The sequence below is a fragment of the Protopterus annectens genome, chromosome 9.part0 (assembly GCF_019279795.1).
Source record: "Protopterus annectens isolate FY-2018-M chromosome 9.part0, PAN1.0, whole genome shotgun sequence".
Lineage (NCBI taxonomy): Eukaryota > Metazoa > Chordata > Ceratodontiformes > Protopteridae > Protopterus > Protopterus annectens.
The window spans coordinates 500016008-500031850 of NC_056743.1; the positions used below are offsets into that span (position 1 = coordinate 500016008).

Genomic DNA, 15843 nt, shown 5'->3' on the forward strand with positions numbered 1-15843 from the left:
GGTTCACTTTATAATCTCGAAATACTAAAATAGTGCATTTCAGTATTTCAAGAGTATAAAGTTGAATGTTCGGAATGGTAAAAGTGCAAAACCACGAATCTGAATATTTTGAATTTGCGGTCATGCTTTAACAGTAAGTGACATGGAATGTGTCATGTGGATGGTTTATGGTTTAGTATGTGGATTTAGGTGCAATTTAGGGTAAGTGCCTAATTTATAAGGGTTTTGGGTAGGTGTGTGAATATATGTGAGCGTGTTTGGAAGTTGTACGTGTGGGTTAGGGTAGGCAGGTAAAAGTATGAGTGTTTAAATGATGAATGTGGCGGTGTTTGTATATATGTGATGTGTGTGCGCGAGGGAGTATAGAATGTCTGGTTGTGAGTTTGCTGTCTTTTTCTGTTGGGTGCGATCTCGGAGTTAGAATATATAAGTAGGGGGTTGTGGGGGGCACTGCTTATTTGTAGTGTATGTTTGTTAGTTTTTATTGTTTTGTTTGTGTGTGTGTGTGTTTCTTTTTTGTAGTGTGGGTGGTTTGGTGTTTGTGTAGTGTGCTATGTGGTGTGTTCAACTTCGCAATTTTAAATTTCACAGTTTTGGAGTTTTGGTGTTGTTTAGATTCCGCTTTGTAGTCTCGACATACTGAAATTCAATGTTTCTGTATTTCGAGATTATAAAGTGAATCAGTGAATTTATATATATATATATATATATATATATATATATATATATATATATATATATATATAGGCACACACAAATATATCTATCTGTATCTATGTATATGTATCTATGTATATATATATATATATATATATATATACATATATATATATATGTATATATATATATTACACACATACACTTAATAATAAGGGAAAAAAGGTGAAATAAATACAATTTCTGTCATTTAACAGTGGCTGTAAGTGCAGTGACTGTAGCCAGAGAAAAAGACCATTATTAATCAGTTGCAGCTGCTAAACTGAAGCAAGTCAGAGAAGATGATGAAAAGGGCAAGTATCAGCATAACATTGATATTATTGGCTGAAATCAGTAAATGTTTTCAGAACAAATGTCAGTTAAAGGAGAATCCGCAGTCTCTGTCGTGTCAGTAATGCTGTGTGTCCGTACATCATGAGTAAGTTTTATAAGCTAAAAATGGCAATCTGTTATAGTGGTTAAACGTGGAACTGTGTTAGCGGTCATACGTACTTTTTTGTGTTCATGTGGGTATACTATGAACTTACTGTATACATTACTTGTAACAGTCATTGACATATACTGGTGTTATGCTACATGACTGTGGACTGCCCTATGGCATCTGCATGCTACAGATTCTATCTGTGGCAGCAGTTCTGTGAATAAATATGCTGATCTGCTTTTTGGTGGACATACATTTCAGCTGCTTCACATTTGTTTCTATAAAGATTTGGTTCAGCCTATCCCAACTGAGACTTCTGTTGGAACACCAGGGGCATATGCTAAATCTAAAGCATTTTATTTTATTGGTGGATATTTAATTTTTATGGTCCCCAGACAGTTTTGTAGTCAGACTCTCCCAAGAACAAATTCTCCCCGCAAAAATCTTGGAAACCCTTATGGAAAATACAGGAGTACAACTAATTCTGGCATAATTAGATGTACCACAATTAATACCACCATCAAGGTGTTGCTCACCACTCTAAAAGTGGTCAACAATGCATTACTGCTGTATGAAACCTGGACGCTGTAAGACGTGTCTCTGTATGGGTCCAAAAGTACTTTAAAAAGTATAACACAATATACTTCTAATATTTTACCTTACACTACATCAGTATAAATGCTAGTTGCTTATGTTCCTGATCAGGAGCTTCTTTCTGTCAGTCTCACCAAACAGACTGGCATACCTTAAGTGTGCAGTGTGAACAGGAAGAATAATTTTACACTTTTGTGTTTGTGGTTGCATTCAGACAAAGCTGAGTCTGTTTGCAGATGTAGCAACTCCCATATACTGAGAACCTCACCACATCATTGTCTTCATTAAAATGGCTGTCATTTCTGTCACAGTGGCAAAAACTGCAGTAAATCCTGAATCCTGAGGTTCGCAATAAGTAAGGCAGTTTTGACAAGAAAATGATATACAACATCTTGGACGGCTGTCTCAGAGAAAACTGGCCTTTTGCTAAACCACTTCCATACATATGTCTTGGTTTCAAAGTCCTTAACCATGGAATCTGAGGTGATGTGTCAGCAAGTTACATGGAGACTGACAAGAATATTTGGTACAGTCAGCATATTTTACTTTGTGGAAGACTTTTAAAACTGTCCAACCTTGTGCAACTTGGTATGACAACTTCTGGTAGTACTAAACAATGTGCTTACTTTCAACCATAATTAAGAGCTTTTCATTATAAAGTAAATCAGAATTAACCCAGCATCAATATAGCCTTTGTTGTTTACATAACCTCTTGTAGTATTTGTAAGCATGCAAGCAGCCACTGATGTGCTCATGACAGCCATCTCTGCAATCAATGTACTGTAGCTGGATTAAAAAAAAAATATGATATGGTGTATTGATCCACTACAAAAGCACGAAGACACTGGAAAACATACGTGATGTAATACCTTTTATTGAACCGGCACATGTTTTGTGCTTATCAAGTTTTCAGGCTAACAGGAGCCCTTCAACTGCCTCTGAGATGCAGTTATCATACTAAATATCCAGGCTACATACTTTCTTTCCACAATGTAATTTTTCAGGTGATCTTTTTTAAGAAAATAAGAAATAAATGATGCACTTTCCTTTATAAGCATAAGTTGATACTAAAACTTTGTGTCTAGCATTAGTAGATTAATAACTCCAGTAAAAGGTTCCTGTTGGTTGAACATTTGAGTAATTGTAAAACCTAGATTGGTCCAATAAAAGGTATTACCTCTGTATTCCAGTGTCATTATGTTTTGTAGTTGGATAAAGAAGTTCTCAGGAACACAAAGACCAAATTGTTTCTTGGCAGCCAATAGGATGTGTCCAGCCTAGAACTTCAGGCATAACTCGTTGCAATTTTATGGAGAACAAGTACAGCAATTCCTTTAAGACAAACTGATCAAAGATGAGGAGAGTACAACCATCTCATGAATGCAATGCAATGATCTGATTGGTGTTGTTTGTATGTAAAATTACTCCTGATTGGTCAGTTGTTACTTATTTATTTCATTTTTGTTTACTGGGGTAGACAGATTATCACGGAGTTGTTTCGTAGAATTCATTGAGAAGTTGAAACAGAGAATCTAGAGTCAATTCTAATAGAAAAACATAAAAAGTCACTCAGCATAACTGAATTAGAGAATGAGAGGGAAGCCAAGATTAAAACTATCAGGGGTATGATGGAGAATTTTGAATCAGTTCCAGTAAGCAATCCACTCAGTGAAACAGAAGTGGAGAGTTTGACTTATCCTGTTTAAAGCTACGGTCTTGCAGGTATTTTTAAAGCTCTCTTGATTTTGAAACCATAGATGTTCAGTGAAAAACACGAACAGAGTGCCTATGTCTGACTTCCTGTTGCCATCTAGTGGAAGCCCAGTTAGCCATTCAGTCTTTTAGACGTCATTATAAATATGGAATTAAAATGAGAGCCCCTATTATAGGTTCATAGGTGTGTACCGGGAAAAGCTGAAAGAAGAAGAAGGTGTGTACTAGGTTAATGGCTCTGGAGCCTTTAGAAGCCTAGCCCTTAGAAGTTCCCTGGCATCGTGCCGCCCACTGTTAGTTACCAGTGCCTCTATCAAGTAGGGCCACTGGAGTGATCCACAGGGTAAACATTCAATTTCCCATCCACTCATCAAGATTCCACTTGGAGGGTCAGTGAGGTGCTTTCCTTGATGTGTATGGGAAGCCTATTCCAGAGCATGGGCAGTGTTTGGGTTATGAACCTGACCCTCCAGCATGTTCTGTTGATTGTGGTAATGAGGCATGTGGTGTGGCGGGATTGGGATTTCTTTACATGTAGCATTTCTAACAGAGCTGGGTCAGACATGGCTTTGTAAGTCAAGCAGAGATTGCATCTTAGTAGATTATATGAGACTGAGAGTAGCTGGAGTTTTTTGAGTCTGTCCATGTAGGACATGTGTTTAAGACCTAGGATGCTCTTTGTGAGGTACTTTTGTGGCCTCTCCAGTTGTTGCAGGTGCCTAGTGAGGTACATGACAAATGGGGCATTATATTTGATGACTGGTCTAATGAGGGAAGAGTAGAGAGAGAGAGATAAAGACCTCTTTCTTCCTGGATGCAAAACCCTTGGTAATGAGATATGCCACATAGAAGGACTTTCTGACTACAGTGGCAATGTGGTGGTCAAAGGAGAGGTTGCTGTCAACCTGTGTCCCCAGATCTCTTGTAATGCCTTCATTGTTCAGTGGGCTTCCATTGATGTGATAATTAGTGAGAACTGTATTTTTCCCAAAGGGGATGACCACACATTTCTTGGCATTAAGCTTAAGGCCGTGGTTTCGACACCAGTCATTTGTCTCAGTGATACCTTTCTGTAGGATGTCTGCATCACTTGGGGAGTTAATGGCTCTCAGCTTGCAGTTGTCTGTGAACTTGGTCAGCTAGAGTCTGTCTGTGTTAGCCTGGACTTCTGAGAAGTAGATGCCAAACAGGAGAGGACCCAGGACTGATCCATGTTGGACTCCACCCATGACTGGTTGGCAGTCTGACTTAGAGGTCTGCTACTTTCACACTGTGGGTTATATCTGTGAGCCAGTTTGCAACCCACCTAGTGATATAGGGGTTGATGGCTAGTTTGGTGAGTTTATCAATAATTCCTGAGTGAGGAATGGTATCAAAGGCCCTGGCTCGATTGAGGTAAGCTGTATGAACTGCCTTACCCTCATCCACAGCTCTGGTTAATGCCTCAAAGAAGTCAAGCAGGTTGAGCAGGCATGATCTACCTTTCACAAATCCAAATTGCATGGGATCTAGAGTTTGGAGATTCCCTATATCTTTGTTAATTAGTTCTATGATGATGTGCTCCATAGCTTTACATATAAGACTCGTCAGGCTAATGGGACGATAATTCCCAGGGTCTGTAGTCGCTCCCCCTTTATGGAGAGGGATGACTGTATCAGTGCACCATTCTGTTACTAATATTTAGTATATAAAGTTTTATAAAGTCCCTTTATAAATACTATGCAGCCCATGCTTGGAACTCAATTCCTCTCAACATAAGAAGCATTCCTCAGAAGTACCTGCTCAAACAAGAACTTAAATTTTAACTACAAAAGACTTGGTCCTGCCCATGTAAACCCCCTCTTGACTTTATTCTTCCTTCTTATCTACACAGTTTCTTTTCCTCATTGACCTATTACCTTCTTTCACTTTGCTCTATCAATTTCACACTACTCTTCTCTTCCTATATGTATATGCAAAAAAAAAAAAAAAAGGCATATAAAAGGTTCTTGTAGTACTATTGGCTCTTTGTATAAATACTGTGACTCTCAGAATGTACTTCCTGTATGGCTGGCTCTTTGTTTAAATACATACACTCTCAGAATGTACTTCACGTATGGTATCCCACTGAAATAATTTTCTACTTTAATATTTATAGAGCTGTTACTTGGTAGTAGACTTATGCTATGTATCTGTTGATTATCTTTTGCACCTTTAATTATTTTTCTGGAGCTTTTCTCCTTGGGTCTCTACTGAAAATGGGCCCCTGGCTCAGCTGGACTTACCCAGTTAACAAATGTCAATAAATAAAATAAACAAATATTTGACCATTTCCAATTACTGAACTAGTCTATTACTAATTGCATCTCATCACAATTCAGGCCACAGAAATTCACCAGTCTCACTGAAGTGTGAAGCTCTTTAAAATGTGTGTGATCTGAGTCAAGAAAACCGAGAAATGGTAATCCGAAATAAATACCAGCATGTGATGGCAAATGGCTTATTAGATGCTACTGTGTTTGGGTTTGTGAATGCTCCAATGGGGCCACCTAACACTTGCAAAGCAAGAAAATGGAACCACCAATTACAGCTTCAGTTCTGAGTCTATATTATATCATGCTGCTCTGTAATGCTAAGTCAGTTGCAGAGGTTTGCCCATGTTTGCTACAAAACAGAAAGGGGGAAGAGAGAGAGAACGGCATAGCAGGCAAAACAGAAACATTGTGTTGTATGAAGGTAGGCCCAGGGGAGGGTTGGCTGTGTGTAAGCAATGTACAAACCATGAGACAAAGCAGCATATAGAGATGTTTGTATTACAAAGAGGTTAATCAATGACTATACTAAAGGAATAATGAAGAGTGACAAATGCATCTATAGTATAAAGAAACTTTTGATTAACCATCCTCCTGGTCAGTGATTACGCAAAGAAATAGTTTATACAAAGTATTATAAGGCCTAAAAAGTAAACAGAATGCTCATCTATGAAAATAGGTCTAAAATTGTAGGCCATATTGAAAATGTTTTATATAATATGGTGTTGCGTCATTATTACTGCTGTTACTGGTCATCCTATAATTAAAAACTGGAATATCAATGCCCTGTTAATAGGCTTATATACTGCTTAATGTAGCAGTCATAAAGAATATGAGCTGAAATGCAGTATGCTTGCACAAGAAAAACAGGTGTCAAATCCATTTAATGATATTACAGAAACTTTGCAAAATCGTGTTATCCCAAATCCATTAGAATGCAGAAAAGTGTCACTTTCTTAAGACAAACCACCCAAGAAGTGCAGGTATATCTGAATATCTGTGGCAAAATCATACTGATTAACCGAATACTGTTGGTATACTTAGTATTCTTAGTTTAGGAAGAAACTGTTGCAGAAAAGAGGAAAATCCCAGGATGCAAAAAACTCCCTTACCAGCCTCAGTAAGAAGCTGAGATCTGTCATAAAATCCTCCAATACTAGTTACGAAAATAAAATCGCCAAAGATTTCAAAGACAGCCACAAGGCATTCTATAGCTATGTCAAGAATCTAAATGGCACTGCTCAGATCTGCTCTGAGCTACAAAAGAATGGCATTAAATATACTGATCCCAAGAATATTCCCAATATCCTGGCAGATCAATTCAGTGCCAACTTCACCCCCCTCTCATCCCCTAAAGGGCCCATCTCAATCCCAAAAGATTGCCAAATTCCGGTAATAATAGCCACACAGGTAAAAACCGCACTCTCCAAAGCTAAGAATACAGCATCCATGGGACCAGACGACATCCCGGGCTGTGTACTACATGAACTACAAAATGAACTGGCACCTCACCCAAGTGTCATGTTTAATCATGGCCTCATCATAGGCTTCGTGCCCACTGAGTGGCACACAGCTACAGTTATCCCACTCCACAAGGGGGAGATCCACCATGGATCCTGGGAACTACTGCTCCATCAGTCTGACGAGCCTGATCTGCAAGGCCATGGAATGTATTATCATGGAACTTATAAATAAAGACATTGGCAACCTTCAAATACTGGACCCCACCCAGTTTAGGTTTGTGAAGAGCCGATCTTGTCTACTGAACCTGACTGATTCGAAGTCTCCAGAGCTGTGGAAGAGGGTAAGGCGGTCCACACAGCCTATCTGGACTTCACCATGTCCTTCGACACCATCCCTCACTCTGGAATCATAGATAAACTTACTAAGCTGGGCATTAATCCCTACGTCACTCAATGGGTTGCCAACTGGCTTACTGACAGAACCCATACGGTAAAAGTAGCCGACTCCAAATCCAGCTCCAGACAAGTGGAGTACCTCAGGGTTCAGTCCTGGGACCACTCTTGTTTGGCATCTACTTCTGTGAAGTACAGACCAATACTAAGGGACACTGGCTAACAAAGTTCACAGATGATTGCAAACTGGCAGCCATTATTGAATCCCCAAATGACGTGGATATTCTACAAAAAAGCCTTACAGAAACAGCTGCTTGGTGCCAGAGCCATGGGCTCAAGCTCAGTGCTAAGAAATGTATAGTTATCCCTTTTGGGAAAAAACATGTACCTGTGAATTACCACATAGGTGGCAGTACACTAAACACCGAAAGTGTGATAAGAGACTTAGGGACACAGGTGGACAGTTGTCTCACCTTCGATAACCACATTGCCACAACAGTTAGGAAATCCTTCTATGTGACACACCTCATCGCTAAGGGCTTTTCATCCAGAAAAAAGGAGGTCATTGTCCCACTGTACTCATCCCTCATTAGACCCATTATAGCATACAACACCCTATTTGGTATGTACCTCTCAAGACATCTCAAATAACTGGAAGGCCGCAGAAATACCTCACTAAAAGAATCACAGGCCTAGAGCAGATGCCCTATGCTGTCCATCTAAAAAAAACTCCAGCTATACTCTGTCACATACTGTCTACTCAGAGGCTATCTCTGCTTAACATACAAGGCCATGTCAAACCCAGAGCTGTTGGACATGCTACACTTAAAGAAATCCCAATCCCTCAGAGCCACATGCTCCAGGAATCTAAACCTTGTAACCACAATGAACAAAACATGCTGGAGGGATAGTTTCCTGACCCAGAGACTCCCCCAGACTCTGGAATAGACTGCCCATACATGACAAGCAGAGCGGTTCTTTGGCCCTCTTCAAAAGGAACCTTGATGATTGGATGGGAGATGGGAAATTCACCCCAGGGATCACGTCACTCGTCCTGCTAGGCAGGTTTCCAGGGAAGTAAATATTGTGGGAAGAAATAGCCAGGAAATTGTTATGGCTTGGATTGTATAGGCCCTAGGGCCGATAGCCTAGTATCAACCTATGAACCTATGAGATCGTCTGATGCAGTAGAAGACAGACTGGTATGTAGCATGTATTGTGAAAGTAAATCTAAAAGGTTAATTTCTATAAAAAAAGATTGAATGGTGGATAGATAAAGAACAGTGTCTGGAAATAGCTGCAAGAGAAGCATCTAAATTGCAGCAGAAGGTGAAATGCTTATAGAATTATTAAGGTGACCACCAAGAGACGACATATTTCTGTTCTGGCAAAAATCAATGATACAACAGATTGTTGTTTTTATGAAAAACAGCTGTACAACTGATTTAAAAGAGACCATGCTGAAGAGCAGTGCAGATAGAAAGTTGTGTGAAACGGGGGGCAAGTGGCAAACAGAGGGTGCAGTAGAACAAATATAGAGCTATTTATGTGCACATTGTAGTTTACATGAACAGTGATACTGAACCACTGAGTAAGAACATGATGGAAAATCTAATAAAATACACCATTGCAAGACATGTTAATTGAAACAAACAGTGAACATTTTGATCCAGTTTCTCTAAAAGGACACCATCAGACACCTTATGCATTGTACCTTCTTATTAAACAACAAATTAACCAAACCCATTCCCCAGTAACCAGTTTGAATAAAATCACATTTTAAAAGGTAGAGGTAAAGGGGAAAATCTAAACAAAACAATAATTACAATAGATACAAAGTTAAAATTTCAGAACAAAAATAGAATCCCCATAGCCTTATGAAACACAATGCTTGCTTATTTATTTATTTATTTAATTCAGAGTTGATGCTGACTTAGTCTATTAATCTTGGTGTTAAAGTGCCTCCAAAAGAAAAATAAACTGCTAATGCAGTTAACACAGCTCCCTTCCACACATTTGACAGAATGTCTAAAAAGCACTGTATTCATTTTTCTTCTTACAGCTCATGCATGCGTGCACATTGTTTGGCTAAGTTTTTCATGGTCCTCATTCTTGATGCTGTAGCTATAGTATTTTTATTTTTATAAATTATACCTATCCTGTTGTCCACATACCTCTCAACTGTACCGAATTCATCAGTATTTACCGGTTTTGAGGGCAAAATAATGGGTTGCCATGAATTTCCGAGTGGCCCCCTTCAATTCCCGTTTTTTTTTCTTTTTAACTCTTGTTTGATGATGACTGTGTGCACTCACACTCACCTGTCAATGGTGCTGTTTTGCAACATGACACAAATAGCTCACACTTTTGATCCCATTATTAGTATGTGTGGCTGAGTGGCTAGCTAAGTCAAATTTAAAATGAATACCTGTGTCCTGCCTGACCCTACCCATATTAAAGCTGCGTTAAAAGTGGGACAGCATACTGCCCACATTGGTAGTACGAACTGAAGGGTATAAGCTTAGATTTGTATAAGTGTAATTGTAGTAGTGGACAGAGGTGAAATATTAATTCAGTTTATTTAAGTTTTCCATTGTCATTTCAAATTTGAACATATGTAGGGGGCAGGCCACTTATGCAGTGTTCTAGGTTGAAGTAGATTCTGTCAGTTTGTTTTTCAATCTGGTGTTTTATACATGGAGGATGATGCTTTGCCTTACTCCTTATCCATGTCTCTCAATCTATCAGAGCAAGAAATCTGGACAAAGCCAAAATAATGGCGGGTGTTGTGGCACAAAGGTCCAAAATGGGGACAAAGTCTGACAGATTTTATATATTGCTCCTGTAAACTCAGATGGTTCCTAGAATAGTAGGTTTTGTTATGCATTTTCTGAGGAATAAGAAGTCTGAAATTCAAATGTCTGCCATTATTTATTATTATATAGTGACCTCAATGTTGCTAGTATCCCACAATTCCATTGGAATGAGAAGGATTACATTATTATGTATACAATTTTTATTTTAATCAGTGTCCCAATTTTTGGCCAGTTGTACCTACTTTTCATGGGCCTTTGTCCAGATTTTTGAAGTTTCCAGGTTGAGAGGTATGGTTGCCCACAAAATATGGACACCTGAAAACAAAACAGACAGGAAAGATCCTAAAAAGATGTCTTCTCTCTCACTGGTCACTTTTAACTCCTTGTCAATGTGGTCTTCCAAAATGTTTTTTAGAACTGGACTACATTCTACAGAAGATGGAGGAATATCAATGACTACATTAAAAACATCTGCAAAACTCTCTGCTGTGTATGTGTAGGTTTGTGTGCGTATGCATGTATCTCTCATGAACTCATTAATCCACCTATTACCAGTATGTGAATCGTAAAATTCCAATGAGGAATGGGAAGAAATGTAAGGCTGATTAATCTACATTTAATAGCTGCATTCTTGAATGAGAGACAGAAAATGTAAAGACACATTATTATCAGAAGAGGGAAAAATGCATTGTCAGAGTCCAACCTAATACATATCATCAAGTATACAACCTTGTACAATCTACAGTGAAAGTTACAAATGAATTTACAGGTGAAGAATAGCCATTAGTCGGGCTGCGATGTCCCCACTCTAGGCCAGTAATCAAGGAGCCTGAATCCTCACCACTGGCACTGGAGAGGGATGTTCATACTTGGAACAAAAATGGATACACCCGGTATTTCCAGATGCAGCTGTCTGCATCAAGCACAGTTTTCCTTAAGAGCACACAAGGAACACAGTCAGTCTAGTTGCTGAGTCCTCTCTCTCTCCAGATTCCCTGAGAGACTCCCCACTGGCACAGCTGTAGGGTTGGATCCTCAGCCGTGTCTGCAAGCCAAGTCCTCCAGCACCCTGTCTGTGAAACCAGTGCTTCATGTCTGTGCGCCAAGCAGCTGACACACATACACACACTCTTTGAGATTGGATTCACACACAAACACACATATGCACGCGTGCGCGCGCACACACACACACACACACACACACACACACACACACACACACACACACACACACACCTACCTACCTCGGAAAGGCTGACACAGATCTGCTAGCTATGCTCCCTTCTGCCTAGACTATAAGGTAGTTATACTGCCATCAGACACTCCAAAGCCAGCTACTCTAAGGCTCTTGCAAGGGTACCCAGTTATACTGAGTGAAATTAATATAAATGGTAGTCTGACCACCAGCAAGGCTTCCCGGAGTGGTCAGCGCTGTCACCAAATGTATATACAAGTACTCTCAGAGATTAAAATATTCACTAAAAGACCACCCACAATGAAATGTTTAAATATATTTAATAATAAATAAGAAAAGAACATGAAAATACTATCTATTTACAATAAATGCCAGAGTTTCACTCACAGGAAATACTAAAAATAACACAGGTGGACAGTTGCAGAAAAACAATACTTAACTAATCTCACTATATTTTACTGAATGATCTAAAGAATTATTACTCCCTGGTTACTTACTAGAGCAAGGCAAGATTTATTTATTTATTTTACATTTGTTAACCGGGAGAGTCCGACTGGATACATGTCCATTTTCAGCGGAGGCCCGGGGAGAAAAGCTCCAAGTACATAACAGACATATGAACATTGTTAATGCAAAAAAAGGAAGATAGTTGAGTTCTAAATACAATATAAAGATACATCACATCTTGGGAAAAAAAAAACAACAGCAGCATATAAAAAAAAAAACATAGGTCAGTTACAAAGGCGATTGTTAAAAAGCGGTTAAGGATAGTGAGGTAAGAGAAGGGTAAATGATAGTGGTTAATCAGGTTTGGAACAGGGACATTGCCAGAGAGTATTGAGATGGGGTTTAAGCTTTTTTTGAATTGTAGGAGTGAGGGTTCTGAGGTGAGCATGGTCGGTAGGGAGTTCCACATTTTACCTACAAAGTTTGAGAATAGAGAATCCCCAGCAGAATTATTGGCTTTGGTAGTTTGAGCTAAGATCTTATTGGAGGAGCGTAAAGATTGCAGGTTAATATAGGGGTTAATGATGTTTTTCAGAGCTGGTGTTTTCTCTGGGTGATACAGTATCTGGTGAGCCGTTTGAGTTGGTTGAAATGGAGTTGGCTGGAAAACTCTAACCACCCTAGTTGCTTCAAGTTAGTGCAGTGGTGCGTTCTAAAGGTGGAATTTGTGGCAAATCTAGCTATGTGATTGTAACAAGAAGCAAGTTTGTTAAGGGTTGTCTTGTTTAGGTTTGTAAAGAGGGAGGCATAGAAAAGAGTTGATAGTAGGTGTGTGCTGGCAATTGTAATTTTAGCGTGAGGAGTGAGAAAGTGTTTTACTTTATAGAGAGCCAAGCTTTTTATTGACGGTTTTGATGGTAAGATTGAAATGGGTGTCAAATTTAAGGTACTTATCAATGGTAACACCTAATAGCTTTGTGTGAGCTTCTGGTGATATAGTGATTCCATTGGAGGATGTAATAGAGAAGGTGGGGCGAAGAGTCTTGTTAGTGGGTGAGAAAGTAAGTAGTTTTGTTTTGTTGGGGTTGAGAACTAGTTGTCGACTTGAGAACCATTTTTCTATTAGGTTGAAGGTGTCTTGGGTTGAAGCAGTGAGGTCTGCCAGGTTGGAGGCAGTGCTGATGATAGTCGAATCATCTGCATATTGAATGCATGTGGCATGGGGGGTGATTGTGGGCAGGTCATTAACAAAGATGGTGAAGAGAAGAGGGCCAAGAATAGATCCTTGGGGAACTTCAAGTGTAACAGGTAGGCATGTAGATAATTTGTCCTGCCATAGAACAGCCTGTTGCCTATTGGACAGGTAGGATTGGAACCATTTCAGCGTGGAATTGCTGAGTGATAGTTTTTAATGTATGGAGGAGTTGAATGTGGTTCACCATATCAAAGGCCTTGGAGAGGTCTAAGAAAAGAGCAGATGATAGTTTATTATTGTTTCTGAAGTTATTGATGGTATTAGAAAAGGATAGTAGGGCTGATGTGGTACTGTGATTTGGCCTGAAGCCATGTTGGGAGTTAGCTAGAATTTTATTTTTGGTGAGGTGTTCCATCAGTTGTTTGTGGACACACTTTTCCATAATTTTGGCCAGGGGTGAGAGTATAGCTATAGGTCTGTAGTTGGTTAGCTCTAGTGAGCTACCACCTTTATGGAGAGGAATAATGTGGGACATTTTCCATATGGAGGGCATGAAGGCTTCTGACAAGGTACGGTTTATGATTATGGAGACGGGATAGGAAATGGCCTCAGCTGCTTTTTGCAGAAACTCAGCTGGGAGAAGGCCAGCTGCTAGCTTAGTGGGTTTTAGTTTTTTAAGAAGAGATGTTATAAAGGATATGGGTACTGGATCGAAGGTAAATAGATGATCTGATGTAGTTGTAGTATTCTGCTGGCATGGGTAGTGGAGTGGGCTGGTTGTTTGTTTGAATTGTGTGGCCAGGGATTGTATAGTTTCTGTGAAGAAACTATTGAATGTGTTAGCAATGTTTACAGGGCACTGTTGTTTGATGAAGTAGATGACAGATCCTTCTTTGTCAAGTTACAAAAACAGAATGTAATGAGACTTCAGTCTCGCTTAATATTAAAATATAATTTTTAGTGATGGATTACAGAATGACATCTGGTCTTCTGGCTTCCATGCCACCCCCACCTTGGCTAGAAGCTGTCAGGATTTAGCACATGTGTGTCAATAATACACACAAACACACACACACACACACACACACACACACACACACACACACACACACACACACACACACACACACACACACACACACACACACACACACACACACACACACACACACACACACACACACACACACACAGCCTTGTTAAGATCTGCTGCAGCTCATGGAAGTCATAAAACAATTTCAAACCTTCATCCTTCAGAGTAGTAATTAGTTTACCCCAAAGACAATGCAGGAAGCTTCCTAGTACATACTTTTTTGTCTCTGACTGCACTGAGAATTGTAAAATACAATCTTTATGGCCTAAGATGGCCTAAGCCAGGTAATTTAATTTCAAACTATTTTCAAAGTTTGAGTTTAACCTCTTCTCTTCCAGTATCCTGTGTTAAAATGTATACATTTAATCACTTACAATACCGTACAGTCTGATATGCATGTGTATTTCTTTTCTGTCCAGCAGGACACACTGTTGATGCATTTTTAACACAAGCAACTTTACAAACCAGTTTGATACACAAATGACATATAATTCTTTACAAAATTCCAACTAGCTGTCCTGGCATATGTTACACATCTGCTGCCCTACTTCTCCTGGCATAGCTGGGAATATCTCACATTGTCACACTGGTAAATAACTTTCTCTGAACATTTAGACATTATTTAATGTCATATTTTGAAATATGTAATAGAAGCCTTTAAAGTAACAGTGACACATCTTTCTACTACAAGAAGCTCACATACACCGTCATGTACAGAGAAGGTGTCAGTAATAATTGTGGTGAAATGCTAGTTCATGTTTCTTTATTTTTTTCTATGACAACACTCACATGGCATTCATACTGTAGAAGTGGTATTCATATTATGTTGGTAGATTATATGTTCTGAGCTGTCATGAACCCCTGGAACCTGAATTACCAAAAATCACTATAGTAAGTCCATGCTTCTGGAAGTTTTCAAATACCTAGTGTTGAATTTCTGTAAAAATGCTCATTAAAGCAAAGAGCTGGCAGATGGGCCAGAAAAATATTTATGCAAATATAAGCCTGATCTTGCATTGCTAAACACAAAGTATGCCTAGGACATTGCAGTTCCATATCCCCTTGTTTACTAACTAACTGAAAGAAGTCAAATAGTAATCAAACATCTACATGACTGTAATATGACAGACATGCCATGCTCATCAGAAAGTATGGTTTGATTTTTGTTCATGTAAACATGAAGTCAACAGCTCTTACTACTCCTCAGTTTTACAGGAATATGCCTGCATGTAGTTAGGGATTCCCATCAGTACATCAGTGTTTGAGTATTTTTGTAAATTCAAGGTCCAAGTGAACAGAACACATTAAACACAGGAAGGCAGCACTGAATAAATCAGCAAGAGTCAGTCTAAGACAGTGCATGTCCAGCAAAAACTGCAAAAATCCTAATAATGACAGCATTGACAGGCTACCTCTGCTTCATGATCCTTGTAACCACAGCAATCACATTGTTTCTGTAGACTTAATGCACTGTGCTGCTCACATCCCCTTTAGCATGTCTGTAA

The 15843-nt window shown here is 39.2% G+C and overlaps 1 protein-coding gene across 1 annotated transcript in view; it reads right to left on the minus strand.

Annotated features, from left to right (window-relative positions):
* ADGRA2 (adhesion G protein-coupled receptor A2) overlaps nucleotides 1-15843 on the minus strand; it is a 1412458-nt gene that overhangs the window by 834639 nt on the left and 561976 nt on the right. The window lies entirely within an intron of this gene.